Genomic DNA, 15745 nt, shown 5'->3' with positions numbered 1-15745 from the left:
TAACCATTCTCGATTTACTAAAAGCCTATGTAACGGAAGTAGATCAAAGATCCCAATGGGAGAAGTACTTACCCTTAGTGGAGTATGCTTACAATAACACTGTATATACTTACACGGGAAAATCACCTTTCGAGGTAATTGAGGGAAGATCAAAAAGTCCCTTGCTACTTAAGGTACATGGGAAGATCTTCACTGCAAATGAGTATAGCCGAGACCTACAAGAATATTTTCAAAAGATTAAGGATGCTATCTCTATCTCACAGCAAAGGCAAAAGGCTGCTGCTGACAAGCACAGAAGAGCCCAAGCCTTTAAAGAAAACGATTGGGTCTTGTTAAATTTTCCCAAGGCTTGATTAAGGCACACGACGGGCAAGAATCCTACGGGCCACCAAAAGTACTATGCTAAACTAGCAAAAAGGTACTATGGTCCCTTCCAGATTCTTAGGCCAATCAATGAGATGGACTATCAACTCAAGTTGCCCAATCATTGGCTCATACACAATGCTTTCCATGTGAGCCTATTAAAGCCTTACAAAGGAGATCCACCTCAAGAACCAACTATTGAAGACCCACCGGAGATCGAGGACCAAGAGGAGGTGCTACAGCCCGAGTCCATTCTCCGACATGAAGACAAGGTACTAAGAGGCGGTAAGACTATCCGACGAAATCTTATTAAGTTTAAGAATTATCCGTTTGAAGATGCTAGATGGATGCAAGGCATACAATTAAAGGATAACCTAAACCTTGTCAATGCTTACAATGCTTCCCAAGAGTAAGCAAATGTACAAAATGTTAAAAATGAACAAAGTTTTTTTTGTCTTATAAAACTCTCTTTTTCTTTATTGTGCACAAAAATGAAGTAGTATGCATACTTAGATCAAGTTTGCGGAGAAGACGTCTCCCAAACACCAAGTAGAGCTTGTCACTCTACTATGGAAGATTGATAGGACTAATGTGCAGACATGCTTGCGGTAGCCTCAGGCTCTCAAGCGCCAAATGGACTAGTCATCCATTGTGGAATGATTTCGTAGGGTAACATAGGGATCCTCTACTCGCTAAGAAAAGGACTCATGAATATGCTTTATCTTCTCTACACCATAGTCGAGGACGACTATCATTTCAAGAGAGAGGTAATGTCATAATAATCAATATCTAATTCTCTTAAATGATTTTCTCATATTAAACTGATCATTTAATGTGGGAAAGTGCCAGGGAAGAAAAAGCTAGAATATTGGTTAAGCTAGCAGACCGGCCACACTAGGGATCCAAAGGAGGGAAAATAGGGATCCAAAGGGGGGGCCATCTTCAAAAGAACCATGTGCATCAATGGGCTAAAAAGACCCTAAGGTTCAGCCCATTAAGACTTCCAAAATGCTAAGGTTCCAAAATTCAAAGGTTGTGTCCAAAGGTCAACCCTAGGGAAATTGGATGCTTTGTGTGTGACCAAAAAGTATTTGCATATCCCTACATGGGAGGGGGCGAGCCTTGGGAGTAGGGGATGAGAGAGAAAGTCACACACACACACACACACACACACACACACACACACACAGGCTCCCTTTACACAAAGGGAATTAGGGACACATGTCAGCTCCCTAGCCCAGATGCCCACAAGGTGTGCCCAATTCCTATTGGATGGCCTTGGAGGTGGACCAATGAGAATTAGGCTAGAGTAAATCTAGTTTATTAATTTAAAAACACTTGATAAAAGAACCAATGAGAATTAAGTCTCCTAGAAGACTATTGGACAGTCTCCCAAGGGGTCCAATGAGCATTCAGGAGCCCAATGGCTTGCCTGATTCCTATTGGCCAGGAGGCAAAGGGGTCCAATGAGAGTTTAGCTTAATTATTAAATTACCTAAAGCTCTCACAAAAGGGGAAAGGGGGACACATGTCAGAAGGCTATCACTTATGCTGCTTAATAACCATTGGCTTGACTTGGGGAGGTCCAATAGGGAGCCTGCAAGAGCAATTAGCAAGAGGGCTCGCCCAAGAGAGAGAGAGGGGGCTGATTTTTGCAAGGCATTATCACACACACAAACACAATCTCATGTGTGAAGAAAGAGAAGACTATCTCTTCCCAAGCTTTAATGGAGAGCTCATCACCTACTCCAAGCTTGTGAGATAGAAGCCTACATCAACACACTCTTGGCATGTGGATGCAAACACTACAAGAGGCTCTTCATATTAGCGACGCTCACACAGCGACGCTCAAAAAAAAATTTCCCGGCGTCGCTATGAGCGTCGCAAATTTATTTGTAAATTTGCGACGCTCATAGCGACACTTATAGCGACGCTCATAGCGACGCCAGCTGGGGTAAAAAAAATAACCGAGCGCGCCCAAAAACTCAGATCTCAGATCTGAGTTTTTCGACGCCCTCAAGCAAAGAGCAGGTAACGCTCTCCCTCACTCTCTCTCTCTCTCTCTCTTTTCTTCTCCACACACACACACACACACACACACACAAGAGGAGAGGAAGGAGACCCAGGTATTCTCCTTCCCTCTCCTCATTCTCATGTTCCCTTCCCCTCTTTCTCTCTCCCTCTCTCTCTCTCTCACACACACACATACACACACACACATAGTGTTTTTGAGAGAGAGAGAGAGAGAGAGAGAGAGAGAGAGAGAGAGTACAAACAAAAACAAAAACGCACACACATACATAAACAAAGAATGCACACACACATTGAGAGAGAAAAAGAGAGAGAGAGAGCATGCATAAACAAAAAACGCACGCATTGAGAGAGGAAAAGAGAGAGAGAACATGCATAAACAAAAAACGCACACATTGAGAGAGGAAAAGAGAAAGAAAACATGCATACGATCCAAAAAAACGCACACACATTGAGAGAGAGAGAAAGAGAAACTAAGGGAGCGTCGTAGGAAACTAATTAAAATTAAAAGACCTAAAGATCTAGCCGACGAGGAGTTGAACTGAAGACCTATTATTCAAGAGGGAAATGGCATAATCAATCTATCATACTTGGCATGGGTGATAGAAAGGTTATACCATTTATCTCTTTTTATTGGCACACACATCCACACACGCGCACACACACAGGAAGAAGAGAGTTATAACGTCGTAGGAAACTATCTTAAAAGACGTTAAAGATTAGGTTATATGTAGACTTACATTAAATTAGATTTAGGTTTATTTTTAACTAGATTTATGTTTATTTAAGCTAGATTTAGATTTACGTTATATTAGATTAGATGCGGGTCTCCATAGACTGCGATGCCTGCATGAAGCGGGTGAAGAAAGCCCTCAATGGAATATAGGGTATTGCTGCCTTCACTCATGGTGGGCTCCGTCGATCCAAAAGTACTGGTGAAATGTCTTCAGAAGATAGGGAAGAAGGTGGATCTTCAGGGCGGCAAGAGTCACTACATCCCCGACACAATGACCATCTAAACAACCTCTAGTCATTAGACTTACGTTAAATTAGATTTAGCTTTATTTTTAGTTAGATTTACGTTTATTTAGATTTACGCTTATTTACGTTAGATCGAGTCCATGCAAGAATTACTTACGGTTTTGGGTTTAGAGTTAGACGAACAGTGAAAAGATCTACTGTGAAAAGATGTTAAGATGAAGTGAAGTGCTACAGCTAGAGAAGAGGCAAAGGGATTTTGTCCACTACATGCAGTATCATGTAGACGTGGGTGTGTAGATTTCTTGTACCCACAAATATAGGTATTGACCAATAAAGACGAGATTATAACCCGGTGGTTCTGATCTCCGTGCACCTCTAGACCGAGGTGTGCGGGGATTGGACATGACTAGAGAATGTGAGGTAAAGAGAGAGAGAGAGAGAGAGAGAGAGAGAGAGAGAGAGAGATAAGACGAAGAATGCCAATAGAATATTAAATTTGTTGTCCAGGTTATAAGTTTTTTATCCTCATTATGAGTAGCGACGAGGATGTGGGACCGTCCAACCGAAACACCTATCTCTCAACGAGGGTCTTATGTCCTTGTAATCAATGCAAGCATGCTGTGCGACGGACAAGCCGTGTTTCTTTGCAGCACGTTCGCGAATTTGGCGAGTTCGATCCATCTATTATAGATCGAGTTGTTGCCAATTATAACTCGTCGGACTCTGACGCTGGCCAACAAGCAGCAATCTTGCAACCCAATAGACGTATTCGCAGGCGCTTTGGTCAAGCAGCATATGTGAGGCCACAAGATGTACCCTCTGACATCTCGGGGGATGATCATGCAGAGCACATTCCCAACGAGGCAATGTTTGAGCCCGAGATTGATGAAATGATCGAGACGATCATGGATTCAGAAAGGCTTATCTATGATGATATGAAAAGTGAAGCCGATACGTCATTGTATAATGGAGCACGTATGTCTAGATTGAAAGCACTCCTGGTTCTTCTCAACATGCAGGCAAAGTTTGGATGGAGTGACACTAGCGTCACAGCGCTTTTCAGGTGATCTATTACAATTAGTTTACTTTAATAGAACTCTAAATGTATAATGATCTGATAGATTTTTACACGACTGTATCATATTTTTATGTTGTGTAGATTGCTGAAAGAGCACATTCTACCAGCTGACAATGTGATGCCAGATTCCCGAGATGAAGCAAGAAAGATTTTGCGAAACTTGGGGATGGATTACAATTCTATCCACGCTTGTCCTAATGACTGCATTCTTTTCAGAGGGGAATACACAGACATGGAGAAGTGTCCGAAATGTGATTCCGAAAGATATCGAGTAGATCTCCACGGGACAAAAATTCCACAAAAGGTTTTGCGACATTTTCCTTTGCTTCCTCGCATCAAGCATTTCTTCGAATGTAAGTCCATGGCCGCCCTAGCATCATGGCATGAGGAGAATAAATCTTCGGATGGTGTGCTACGAATTCCTGCAGATTGAGCAGCTTGGAAACATATAGATGGAACATGGTCGGATTTTGCCAGGGAAGCTCGAAATTTGCGCTTAGGCCTGGCTATGGATGGCGTAAATCCATTTGGTCAAAGATCAACATCTTACAGTGTATGGCCCGTTGTCATCGTCAACTACAACATTCCCCCGTGGTTGACTACGAAGAAGGGGCACCTATGGCTAAGCTTGATTGTGCCAGGGCGATATAAAGTGGGGAATATGGATGTGTATCTTCGTCCACTATTGGAAGAGCTACAACAATTGTGGATTGGCATAGAGGTGGTGGATATGAGCCGACACACAGGACGACGGAATGCTTTGATCAGAGGTATTCTAATGTGGACACTGCATGACTATCCCGGGCTAACAGAATGCTCAGGTGATCTATTGACACTCCTCACTCAGACACTGTAAATCTTGTTTTTCCCCATAGTTGATCTATTATCATGTGTATACATGCAGGGCTTCAAACAAGCGGATATAGAGCATGTGTCACATGTGGACCTAGACTGAATGCACGTAGGGCACCCTCACTGAAGAAGCAAATCTACGAAGGTCATCAAGCGTATCTTCCGGAGAATCATGTGTTACGCGACGGCTTTTTGGGAAGAGAGCCACCAAGGATGTCTGCACAAGCATGGTTAGAGCAGAAGGAGATGTGCGATGACGGATTGCCTCCAGGGATGAAGAGATTATCTCTATGGTACGAGTTACCATACTGGCCCCGACTCGTGATCAATCACTTGCTCGATCCAATGCACATATTCAAGAATGTGGGTAATCTACTATGGGACCATTTGACCGGCAAGAAAGATACTTTGGGAGCCAGAGTTGACCTTAGAAATGTGGATCGTATGGAGCAATATTGGCCGCAAACAGCGTCTGATGGATCGATAAAACTTCCTAAAGCACCATGGATTTTCACAGGAGCCCAAGAACGCAAAGTAAAAGAGGCCATTCGATCTTTGCGGACCCCCACTGGCGTAATGCACTCGCTCCGAACGTGTTTTACTAAAGAAGGAAAGCTTACCGGTTTGAAGTCACACGATTGGCATAAAATGTGTCAGGTACGTTCATAGTGGACTTTAATATCATTGCATAAAATGTGGACTTTAATATCATTGCTGCACATACTTTATAGTTTATTTTACCGGATGCCATTGAGGGATGTTTGTCTCTCGACATCCGTAACACAATCTACAAACTTGCAAAGCTGGTGCAATGGATCTCACAAAAGGAGATCGACGTAGACTCCATACCATTCGCCAAACTAAATGCTGCGGAGCTTGTGTGCATGTTTGAGAAACATTTTCCTACTACAATACTAACCATTCAGGTGCATCTTCTTGTTCACATAGTTGATGAGGTGGAAATAGCTGGCACAGTTCATTCCAGATGGATGTTCTTCTTAGAGCGTTTCATGAAAACGCTTAAGGGATATGTGCGTCAAAAGGCACGTCCGGAGGGTAGCATGGCAGAAGGTTGGTTGGTATCAGAGTCCCTAGTGTACATTGGAGAGTGGCTAGACGGATTTGATAAATCCCGGGACACGCTATGGCGAACCATAGATGATGAGCGCATATCTGGGATTGTCATGTGCAATCTCGGTGTTGAGAAGAAGATGACGGAAGATCTAGAGGCTAAAATCAACCGATTTTGCATGCTTCACAATCCAGTGATGCAAAAGTGGATTTCACAATATGAGGATGCAAAGCAAGAGCGACAAAGGGCACGAATCGAGTGGAGATGGGGAAGACGACCACCGATGCACTATCCAGCGGTTCTGGAGAGCCTACCAACCTTCATGAGCTTAAGATGGTTGCACAACCAATTGAAAAGCGCACAACAATGCGGTGACGAAGTGACTGAAGAAGAGTGGGAGTACTCTCGGGGTTGCGCGACCAAGGTAAGTTTGCAATGTACGACTAGCAAGTGACTTTATTTATAAACGTTTGAACGGCCACTCATAATCTTTGTTCGTTGTAGTATAAGTCATACACAGCAGCATGGTGTAAAGGTCGACATTTTAGGGTGGAACGAATCGACAAAAAGCGTTTTACTCAAGATTGTGGAATCATGGCAAAATTTGAACAGTCTACTCGACGACGTTCCTCTGATGCAGATCCCGTGGTGGCGGAACTCACTTACTTTGGCACGCTGCAAGAGATTTTGAGGATCGATTACAGAGGATTTTTTGTCGACTTGTTCGACGTGCAATGGTTCAAGATAATCATGGAGGGTCGAAACGCTACTGTGCGTAGAGGAGAGTCTGGTTTTCTTGAGGTGGATTCTACTAAGAAATGGACTGACCTAAGAGACACTTTCGTACTACCCGAGCATTGTGAACAAGTAAGTATATAAATAGTTAACATCCCCCTTTTACAAGTTATGTGCTTGAAAGCTCTCATGTAAGTTATGTGGCTCTGGCAGGTAGTATTTCATCCTACAAAGTCTACATTAAACTGGTGGTACGTCATAGAGGTAGCCCCTCGTAGTGCAAGGACGTATGAAGGCTACCATGTACCAATCACAACGACATCAATGGAGGAGATCAGAGAAGATGCTCAATCAGAAGCCGCTGCGGTGGTGCCAGACGAGCATCAAGATGCTACTACTCTATATGGGGTGCATGCAGAGGAGCTACAAAATGAAACAGAGGATATGTGTTTAAACGGAGAGCTCTATATAGATATAGGAAGTTATGCTGAGTTATGCGAGAATGAGAGAGAGATCTCTTAAAGCCACAAATATTGTATTTGAACAATTTTGCTCCGTGCTGTAAAAGCTCTGGCTCTCTAAGTAGCTTCCATGGTGTATAACGCTCTTTTCTACTCGCGCTCACATCTTTTGATTGAAAATTCTAAGTTTTCGACTTGCCTCTTTTATCACTCGATTCATTGCGTCATTGTATTTATATGCGTCATTACGTCATTGTATTTAATGGTCTTTGCGTCATTGTCTACTCTATTCATTCAATATTAAGTTTAAATATTCGTGTGTTTAATGCAGGTATGGATGATGAGGAGTTTCTTTCTTCTTTGTCACCGCAGCAGAGAGAGTGGTACGTGGAGCGTCATTGCTCTGGCGCATCATCGCGCGTTCCTACACCATCCGCATCTCCCTCTCTTTCGGAGCATTCGGCGCGCTCTGAAGCTTCGGCGTCGATGAGACGAGCGTCACACTCGTCTAGACACCGGCGCTCTAGTGGTGGCGGTGGCGGTTGTTGTGGGGATTCCGCCACCGATGCCTCCACACCGCCTCGTGTTCGACGAGGCTCTTTACCCTCCCCTTCTTTGCCCGCCCCCACACCAGCCACAGCATCGCCATCTACGCCAGGTTTTGCACGGCTGACTGTTCCTAGAAGCTACACACCTCTACCTACTCCGCCAGGAGCCACCCCACTCGACACTCCTCGCTTCGGCGCCCAGACGCCGGTGGAGACACCTGACGTCCGTACCCCCATCGACACGCCGCTAGAGACCCCTGCCGGGACACCCAGGTTTACGCGTCACCGGCCAGAGGGCTTGCCTTACTCCGTCGACATCAGCGGCGGCATCATCATGGATGATGACGGCAAGAAGGTGATCTCGCGCATGCGTGGTCTTTGCTCTCAGCTGTTTAGACACTATATACTAAACAAATGGAGTGAAGTACCAAGTGATTTAAAAAACAGAGTCATCAGCATACTTCATGATGAGTTTCCCGTTCCAACACGGGATCAGCGCTTCAATGAAGACCTGATGAAGATTCGAATGCGCGAATACTGCAAACACAAGCGTTCCGAAGTGCAAAAAGCAATCAAGAATGGGTGGAATAGGCCAGATTGGCTGGCCAAAGAAGATTGGAAGAATGCGAAGAAAGTAGCGCGCGAGAATCCCGACAAGTGGAAGCAACAAAAGGATGCAGCCAAAGCGCGAGTAGAGGCAGGGAGCTCGCACCACTTGGGGAGCGGTGGATGGGCATCATTTGAGGCCGATTTTGTAAGTCTTTTCACATTGCTCTTTATGCATGTTCGATAGTTTAGGGTTTATGAGTTTTTTAGTTCTAACATAATGAAATCTTTGTATGTTTTGACAGTGGTCGATGACAGGACGTGATCCCACACCGTACGAGCGCGAGTACGCAGGCAGGAAGGGCTTAAACGCCCTGATGGACATTCTCAGTTCTCGCGGCGGCATGGTTAGTATTAGGGTTTACTCTTTTTTATTTTTTGTATTGTTTTATAAATGTCGTTATATGTTTATATTTACTGAAAACTGTCTTATTGTCTTTTTTTGCAGAATCCGACAGATACGCAGCTTGGACGCGATGAGACGTCTGATCAGACGACGTCAGTTTAGCCGTAGCTAGATAGCATTAGTTTAGGGTTTCTCGTAGCTTATGTATCATGAGACGGATTTTATACGTCTTTTTGAATCATGTATATTATTACATTTGTCACCGCAATTCCCTTTGCCAATCAATTCTTTATGCCTATGATGTTGTACAATTGTCATTATTACATTTGCCAATCAATTCAGTTTGCCTATGATGTATACAATTGTCAATTTTGCAAACAATGCGTCTTGTGGGTGACTATTTTGGGTATATTATCTACCTTTGCACTTTTTTAAAAAACTGAATCAAGTACAATATGGTTGATGGGTGGCAGGGCATTCAATGCCCTGCCACCAAAAAAATATTCTCTCAGGCGTCGCTATAAGCGTCGCTATTTATGGCTCTGTAGCGTCGCTATATGCGTCGCTATACTCTTCTGTGAGAGCGTCGCTATAGGCGTCGCTATGAGCGTCGCTATATAGCGACGCTCTCGTAGCGACGCTGTTAGCGACGGTTTTAGCGACGCCGGGGGTTATAAAAACCCAGTGTATCTCCGTCGCTAACAGCGTCACAAGAGCACACAACCTCTTGTAGTTAAATCCAACCAAGAGCCAAGCTTCAATGCATGCTCATCTCCTCTACCAAGCTAATTACTAAGCTAAAGCTATGCTAATATGAGTGATTATGTGAGGAGATGTACATCTTTCTCGTAAGATACTCCTTCTTCCTCTCAATCTACTCTCATACCCTGCTAGCTCTCACCATCTTCGAAGGTGTGTGAGATCTTGGGTCTGAGAATGGGGATAATTAAAGTTGTGTTTGCTAAGTGTTTTGCTAAGTGCATGAAGCTTTCATCTTCATTGCACTAGCTAGTCTTGAAGGAACACAAAGAATTGTATTGTGCAATGTCTCTCTTGATGGGAGAAACCATAATACAAAGCCTTTTGGAGGGGGGATCGGCTCCATGCAAATCCGGTCCTTAACTGTAGTCAATAGCTTAATTTCTCTCTCTTTTGAAGTATTGTTGATGCTATCTAACTAGGTGTTATGCTTTTGTTGCTCTCTCCACCCAATCTCCATATAGAGAAGATGGTTCTCTGTAACTCTTCTTGCACACACACTCTCTCGTCAAAAGACAGAGATACATAGTTTAAAAATATCCCCGCACACATACACATATTCCCACACATCGTCTTCCTCTCTTCCACATACATAACCACAGTGAAATCTGTTATCTTGTTGTCTCTCTCTTGAAAATACATGCACATATTCCCACACATCGTCTTCCTCACTTCCACATACATAACCACAGTGAAATATGTTATCTTGTTGTCGCACTCTTGTAATTCTCATTAGGAATCTATTCTAATTAAATGCCCACTATGTTCATGCTAATTTCCGCTACACACAAGTTATTAGGCCATTAAATGTTACACGCGTGCTCAAGCAGTAGAGAGTGTACATGTTCAATGGGAGAGACATACCTCGAAGAGAAGAGGGCGGTTACTGCAATCGTCCTTGAAGCAGCCAAGCTTGCACAGTAGAAGCTCTAAGCATAGTAGACCTTGAGCACGCACGCGCGCGAGAGAGAGAGAGAGAGAGAGAGAGAGAGAGAGAGAGAGAGAGGCGGGGGGGTCGGGGGGCACAGTGTTTGAAACTGCCAACTACTCATGAAACAAAGTGAGTGTGTAAAGGCTGAATTTTTTAGTATAACATTTTTTAGAATATAAATTTGGACGTCTGAAATATGGCACCAGTGACCACACCCCCAATGTCATGCTATGATATTTAATTATATCACCTATATAGCTTTCCACCTATTCATGCTTTCACCCTCCATTTCAGGCAGTAGAAAATAGAGGATGTCGTTGATGCACGTGCCGTGGTTAGCTATGGCATTGTTTAACTCCCTCATCTCCAGGTTTAGAAGTGTCTCCTCCTCCAGCTATATGCCCATACCATACAACTGTACATGCCCATATCCTACTTCACCATGGCTGTCATCTGCAAAAAGCTGGAAGATTTCCACCTTGTCTTTGAGTGCCACCTCGTTCAACTGAAATTTTAAGCCTGCCATTAATTGGGAAGGGGAGGTGCAGCTTTGCTGCATGCTCTCCAACCATTCCAGCCCCATTGCGATGAGGAGCAACAGCGTCTCATATTGGCCGGGCTCCAGCAGCAAGAGGCCATACTAAAAGATGGTGTGGGTGAAAGATGAGTTGGTCCCGATGGGATGAGCTAGCATGCCATCATGGGGATCCTTGAAGGCGTAAACAAGAAGATAAAAGAGATTGAGAAAGTTGAGAGGGTGATGACGCGCTCGTTGTCTGCACCATGGGGCAGAATTAGAGATCATGCAATATCGGAGGAGGTCTACATCTTGTGGATGTCCGCCGCCCAAGGGCCTCGCCTCTGAAAGAGGAGAGCCAAGCAGCGTATCTTGGATGGCTCCCTAAAGCAGAGAAGAAAGGCTCCGCTCTTCTACCGCCTCTGCTAAAAATAAAAATAACTAAAATAAAAATAACTAGAGAAAGGCTTCAGTAAATGCCAATCCGGCTGCATGCTGTAGCAAGTAACGCTCTTGTAAGCATTTGGTGTGATCTGCAAATCCCTCGTTTCTCAAGCGCATACCGTCAGTAGGGCCTTCTTGCTCAATTTCTTTTAGCAATGCAGCTACCTGCAAAAAGATGACGCGCGAAGAACTTTCACAGGCTTTCATCCCTGATGGAAAATTAAAAAGCATGGCATTCGGTTTACACTCTGAAGAAAAAGGGAAGAAGAGGGGGGTAAACCATGTGGAGACACCTATCTCTCTTTCCCTTTACATCTCTCTCTCTCTCTCTCAGAGGCTCGCGTGACCCGTCTCTCTCTGCCTCAGCCCTTGTCGTCCCTCCTTTCAGAGTTCCTCCTCTCCCGCACCAGCCTCGGACCATCAATCTGTAGTAGGAGGGCAACTCCTGTAGCTTGCACAACTGGACTGCATGAGTGAGATAAGAGGCTTGCAATAGCAGACGGACTGAGACGGTGAGAGAGAGAGAGAGAGAGAGAGAGAGAGAGAGCTCTATTTCTGTGTCTGTCTCCGTTACGCGACTGGCCTACGCCTCATCCTTGCACAACTGGGCCAAAGAGAAGCATCGTTCTACCAATGAATTTATTTCAAAGTTCCCAGTACGTCAATATGCACCCTGAATTAAAGCATCCAGCTTTACTCGCATTCATGATAACCCACACTCACAATGATTATTCACTACTTCACCTACCCTGCCCCAGTGCCCACTACTTGCACTCAAGAACAATATAGTGTTATTAAAAATATTTAAAAATAAAATGTTATATTTTTTTAAAAATAATCTTCTCTTTTTCATTAGCAAAAAAGGAAACCATCACTAAGGTCTCCCTCTTTTGGGAGAGGCCAAAAAATTTATAACCCCTTCTGATACACTCACATGATAGTGACATAATTATTAATTGACCAGACGTATCAACATGACAAACTAAGAGAAACAAACTTTGTGTGTGTGTGTGTGTGTGTGTGTGTGAGTGTGTGAGAGAGAGAGAGAGAGAGTTTCCCCCTCTTTCGTCCCCATCGTCGTGGTCCTCATGCTTAAATGTTGACTTGAGGACCTATATGCAATCTTGTGAATGTACATTAATCTACTCGAGCAACCATTAGGTAATGGACTCTTCTTCTCATGGTCTCACTCAACTAAACCCATGCAGGTGAGGAGTCAATACTTTAACAATATGGTTTTGACCAAGAAAAACCAAGGGAAGAAGGGGACAATCCATGATGCAAACAACGACATCTTGTGATCTTGTGGACAACCTATGACGCAAACAACGACATCTTGTGGCCACCATGCTCTTCCTATTGGTTCAAGTTTCCTCTAATGGAGGAAAGTCTTGATGATGAGGAGTTTGATATGCCTCCTTTTGTGGAAGACTTCGGGTGCAAGAAGGATCGTGCAAACAAGAAATTAGAGTAAAGGAGACGTATCAATAGCAAACATAAAATTAGAGTAATGGAGACATATCAACATGACAAACTAAGAGAAACACACACACACACACACACACACACACACACGGAGAGAGAGAGAGAGAGAGAGAGAGAGAGAGAGAGAGCTAATTTACATTACTCGCAATTCGACGAACATCCCAAACATCTTTGACGATCATGACTTATGTATGACTCGGGAGCGAGGGTGCCCCACCCCACTTATTACATGGGTAAGAATGATGTTGATCATGTGGTTGGAGGGTTGGCTTCATCACATTGAACATTTTAGCTTGCGGGCTGCTCCTTGGGTAAATGTAACCGGGTGCAACCTCAGCTCGCCAGATCCGGATGAGATATTAGCACAGTGTCCCCCAGCAGTATATATTACAGAATGGTGTTGTGCTGCAATCCCAAATCCGCGAGCAAATATTGAAGCTAGAATTGCTCGCCGCTGAAGGTTTGGCCGAAGCGCCAATCTGCGGGCGCCACGTCGTAGGAGGTGAGGGTGCGGCCGTCGCTGGTGGTTACCTGGAAGGAGAGGCTCTGGCCATCCAGCCGCGCATTGCTCTGCCAATTCTGGCCCCAGTTTCTGGTCATGGCTTGCCATCCGGTCCGTGAGCCCTTGACGGAGACAGAGTGCACATCACCCACTCCCCCCACATTCATAATGAGCACCAGGTTGAAGTAGGCGTGGCCATTCATGGTGAAGTGGATGCCGCCCTTCTTCGCACAGGGCACCCGGAGGTACTCACAGGCACGATGCCGCCCCTGTACACGCCAATCTTCTCGCTGGCTGCGCCATGTCGAAGTGCTGGAGAGGTGGGTTGCACCAGCCACCAACATTGTTTAGCAGGGCATTGTTGGGAGGGCACAGATTGGTGGCTGTCACGATCACCGACGTACCAGCAATGCACCATTGCGCGTTGGACTCAACATCGCATCGGATCTCGAAGCAGGCCCCGCAGCTGAGCCCAGCATTAAAGAGGGCGGTGCTCAGGGCTGCAGTGTTGGTGCCATAGCCCGAGGAGTAGAGATCTCCATAACCGCACGCACCCCTGCATCAATGAAATTATATCAGCCAACTCATGTCATATGTGCTGGCTATCTATATTTAGACTAGCTCAAAGGCGCATGAATGTGCGTACACGAATCAATTCGATATTGATCAGAGGCAGGCAGATCAAGAGACCTCATCACTTACCCATGGTGCCCGAGGCATCACTTCCACCGTAGAAAGTGGCATGCGCGCTGGTCCACCCACTTTGCTGGGAGCTGCCGCTGCCATAATAGGACGCCGAGGCCGACTTCAGGTGGATGAAGCAGGGCAGAAATAGGAGCAGAAGGGAGTACAAATTAGCAGGTGCCATCCCTTGCAGCGCTCGGCAGATGAAACCACCCTGACCTAGCTGCTGCACGTGCACTAGCTTGTAACTGGTTAATTTAGCTAGCTTGGGCAAACAAAAGGCTGAGGATTGCGCAGCTGCTGCTTGCAGGGATAATAGGATAGCGCCTCTTAATTTATACATCTTGAGCAGGTGGCTGCTCTCTCCTGGCAAGATAAGGGGAGTTCTATTGCCAATTTGCCGGTATGATGGGCCATGGCTGCCTGGACGTCGAGGGCAGCTGGACAATCGACAATGGACATGTGATCGCGAGTGTGAGTGACATGCAGCAGACAGGCAGCGCCTAATCGTGGTCCCGCAGGTCTCGCCTCGCCCTGCACTACCCAATATATTGCACATGCACCTCAATCAATGAAGAAAGGGGCCCAGCTTGAGCTTTGAGTTTTCGCTCTCCAGCGGCATCCGGTATTGATCTTGCATTGGCCACAACGAGCCGAGCTGCCATCCAATCCGTAAGTTGTCGGCTCATTGCTCTCGCGGATGACATTTGGAGGAGTCACGAGTGGCTCATATTCGTGCATTGTCGTCTCAGGGCAGACACTAGCGAGTCCCTGCTTTGACACGTGGACCCATGGATTTTGTCATCTAACCCTTTGCATTTGTAAGCCCGGGTTCACAAAAGCTTGGTGCCGCCTCGTCTGAACGACTTAGGCCCCTGTCACACTGGGCTGGTCGACCACGGGGATTGTGCAGGAAAGGGCAACCATTTCTTGACGCGGGCTGCTTCTATCAGTGAACCGCCGTTGACCAAGAGGTAGTGCATCCGGTTTTCTCGATGCAGAGCAAAGATCAAATCCAATCTTGCATCTTCCCGCGTTCACTTTTTCAGTTGGCCACGACTTTGGGAAGAAGGGCGGGCAAGCAAGAAAATCCCTCTAACGCCACACGCCTACCTTTTCTTTTTAGTTGCAGCCAACACTGGCACGCCACCTCATCTTGGTTTGCTTTTGCCTGCCTTTGTGTGACACGGGCCTTAATTGGACGAGGAAGAGCAAAAGAGAGAGCTCCAAGTAGTTGAGAGAGGCTAGTATCTCTTCTAGGGGGACGGGGGTCGAAAGAACTATGGTGGGTTCGAAAGAAGTCAAATCGAGCTGCAATGGTGAACAACTCTTGGTGCGCAGCTTTGACAC

The 15745-nt window shown here is 45.4% G+C and overlaps 1 pseudogene across 1 annotated transcript; it reads right to left on the bottom strand.

Moving 5' to 3' along the window:
* Window positions 1–13328: 13328 nt before the first annotated feature.
* LOC147456144 (expansin-A10-like) lies at window positions 13329–14962 on the bottom strand (annotated as a pseudogene). The gene is made up of 2 exons (XR_015188431.1): window positions 14410–14962; window positions 13329–14267 (listed from the first exon to the last, which is right to left on the bottom strand). The product of XR_015188431.1 is annotated as an expansin-A10-like (transcript).
* Window positions 14963–15745: the final 783 nt, after the last annotated feature.

The sequence above is a fragment of the Adiantum capillus-veneris genome, chromosome 6 (genome assembly GCF_014529385.1).
Source record: "Adiantum capillus-veneris isolate H3 chromosome 6, ASM1452938v2, whole genome shotgun sequence".
NCBI classification, from domain to species: Eukaryota; Viridiplantae; Streptophyta; class Polypodiopsida; order Polypodiales; family Pteridaceae; genus Adiantum; species Adiantum capillus-veneris.
The sequence above is the reverse complement of the archived record's forward strand: the minus strand, read 5'-3'. Positions and strand labels throughout refer to the sequence as shown.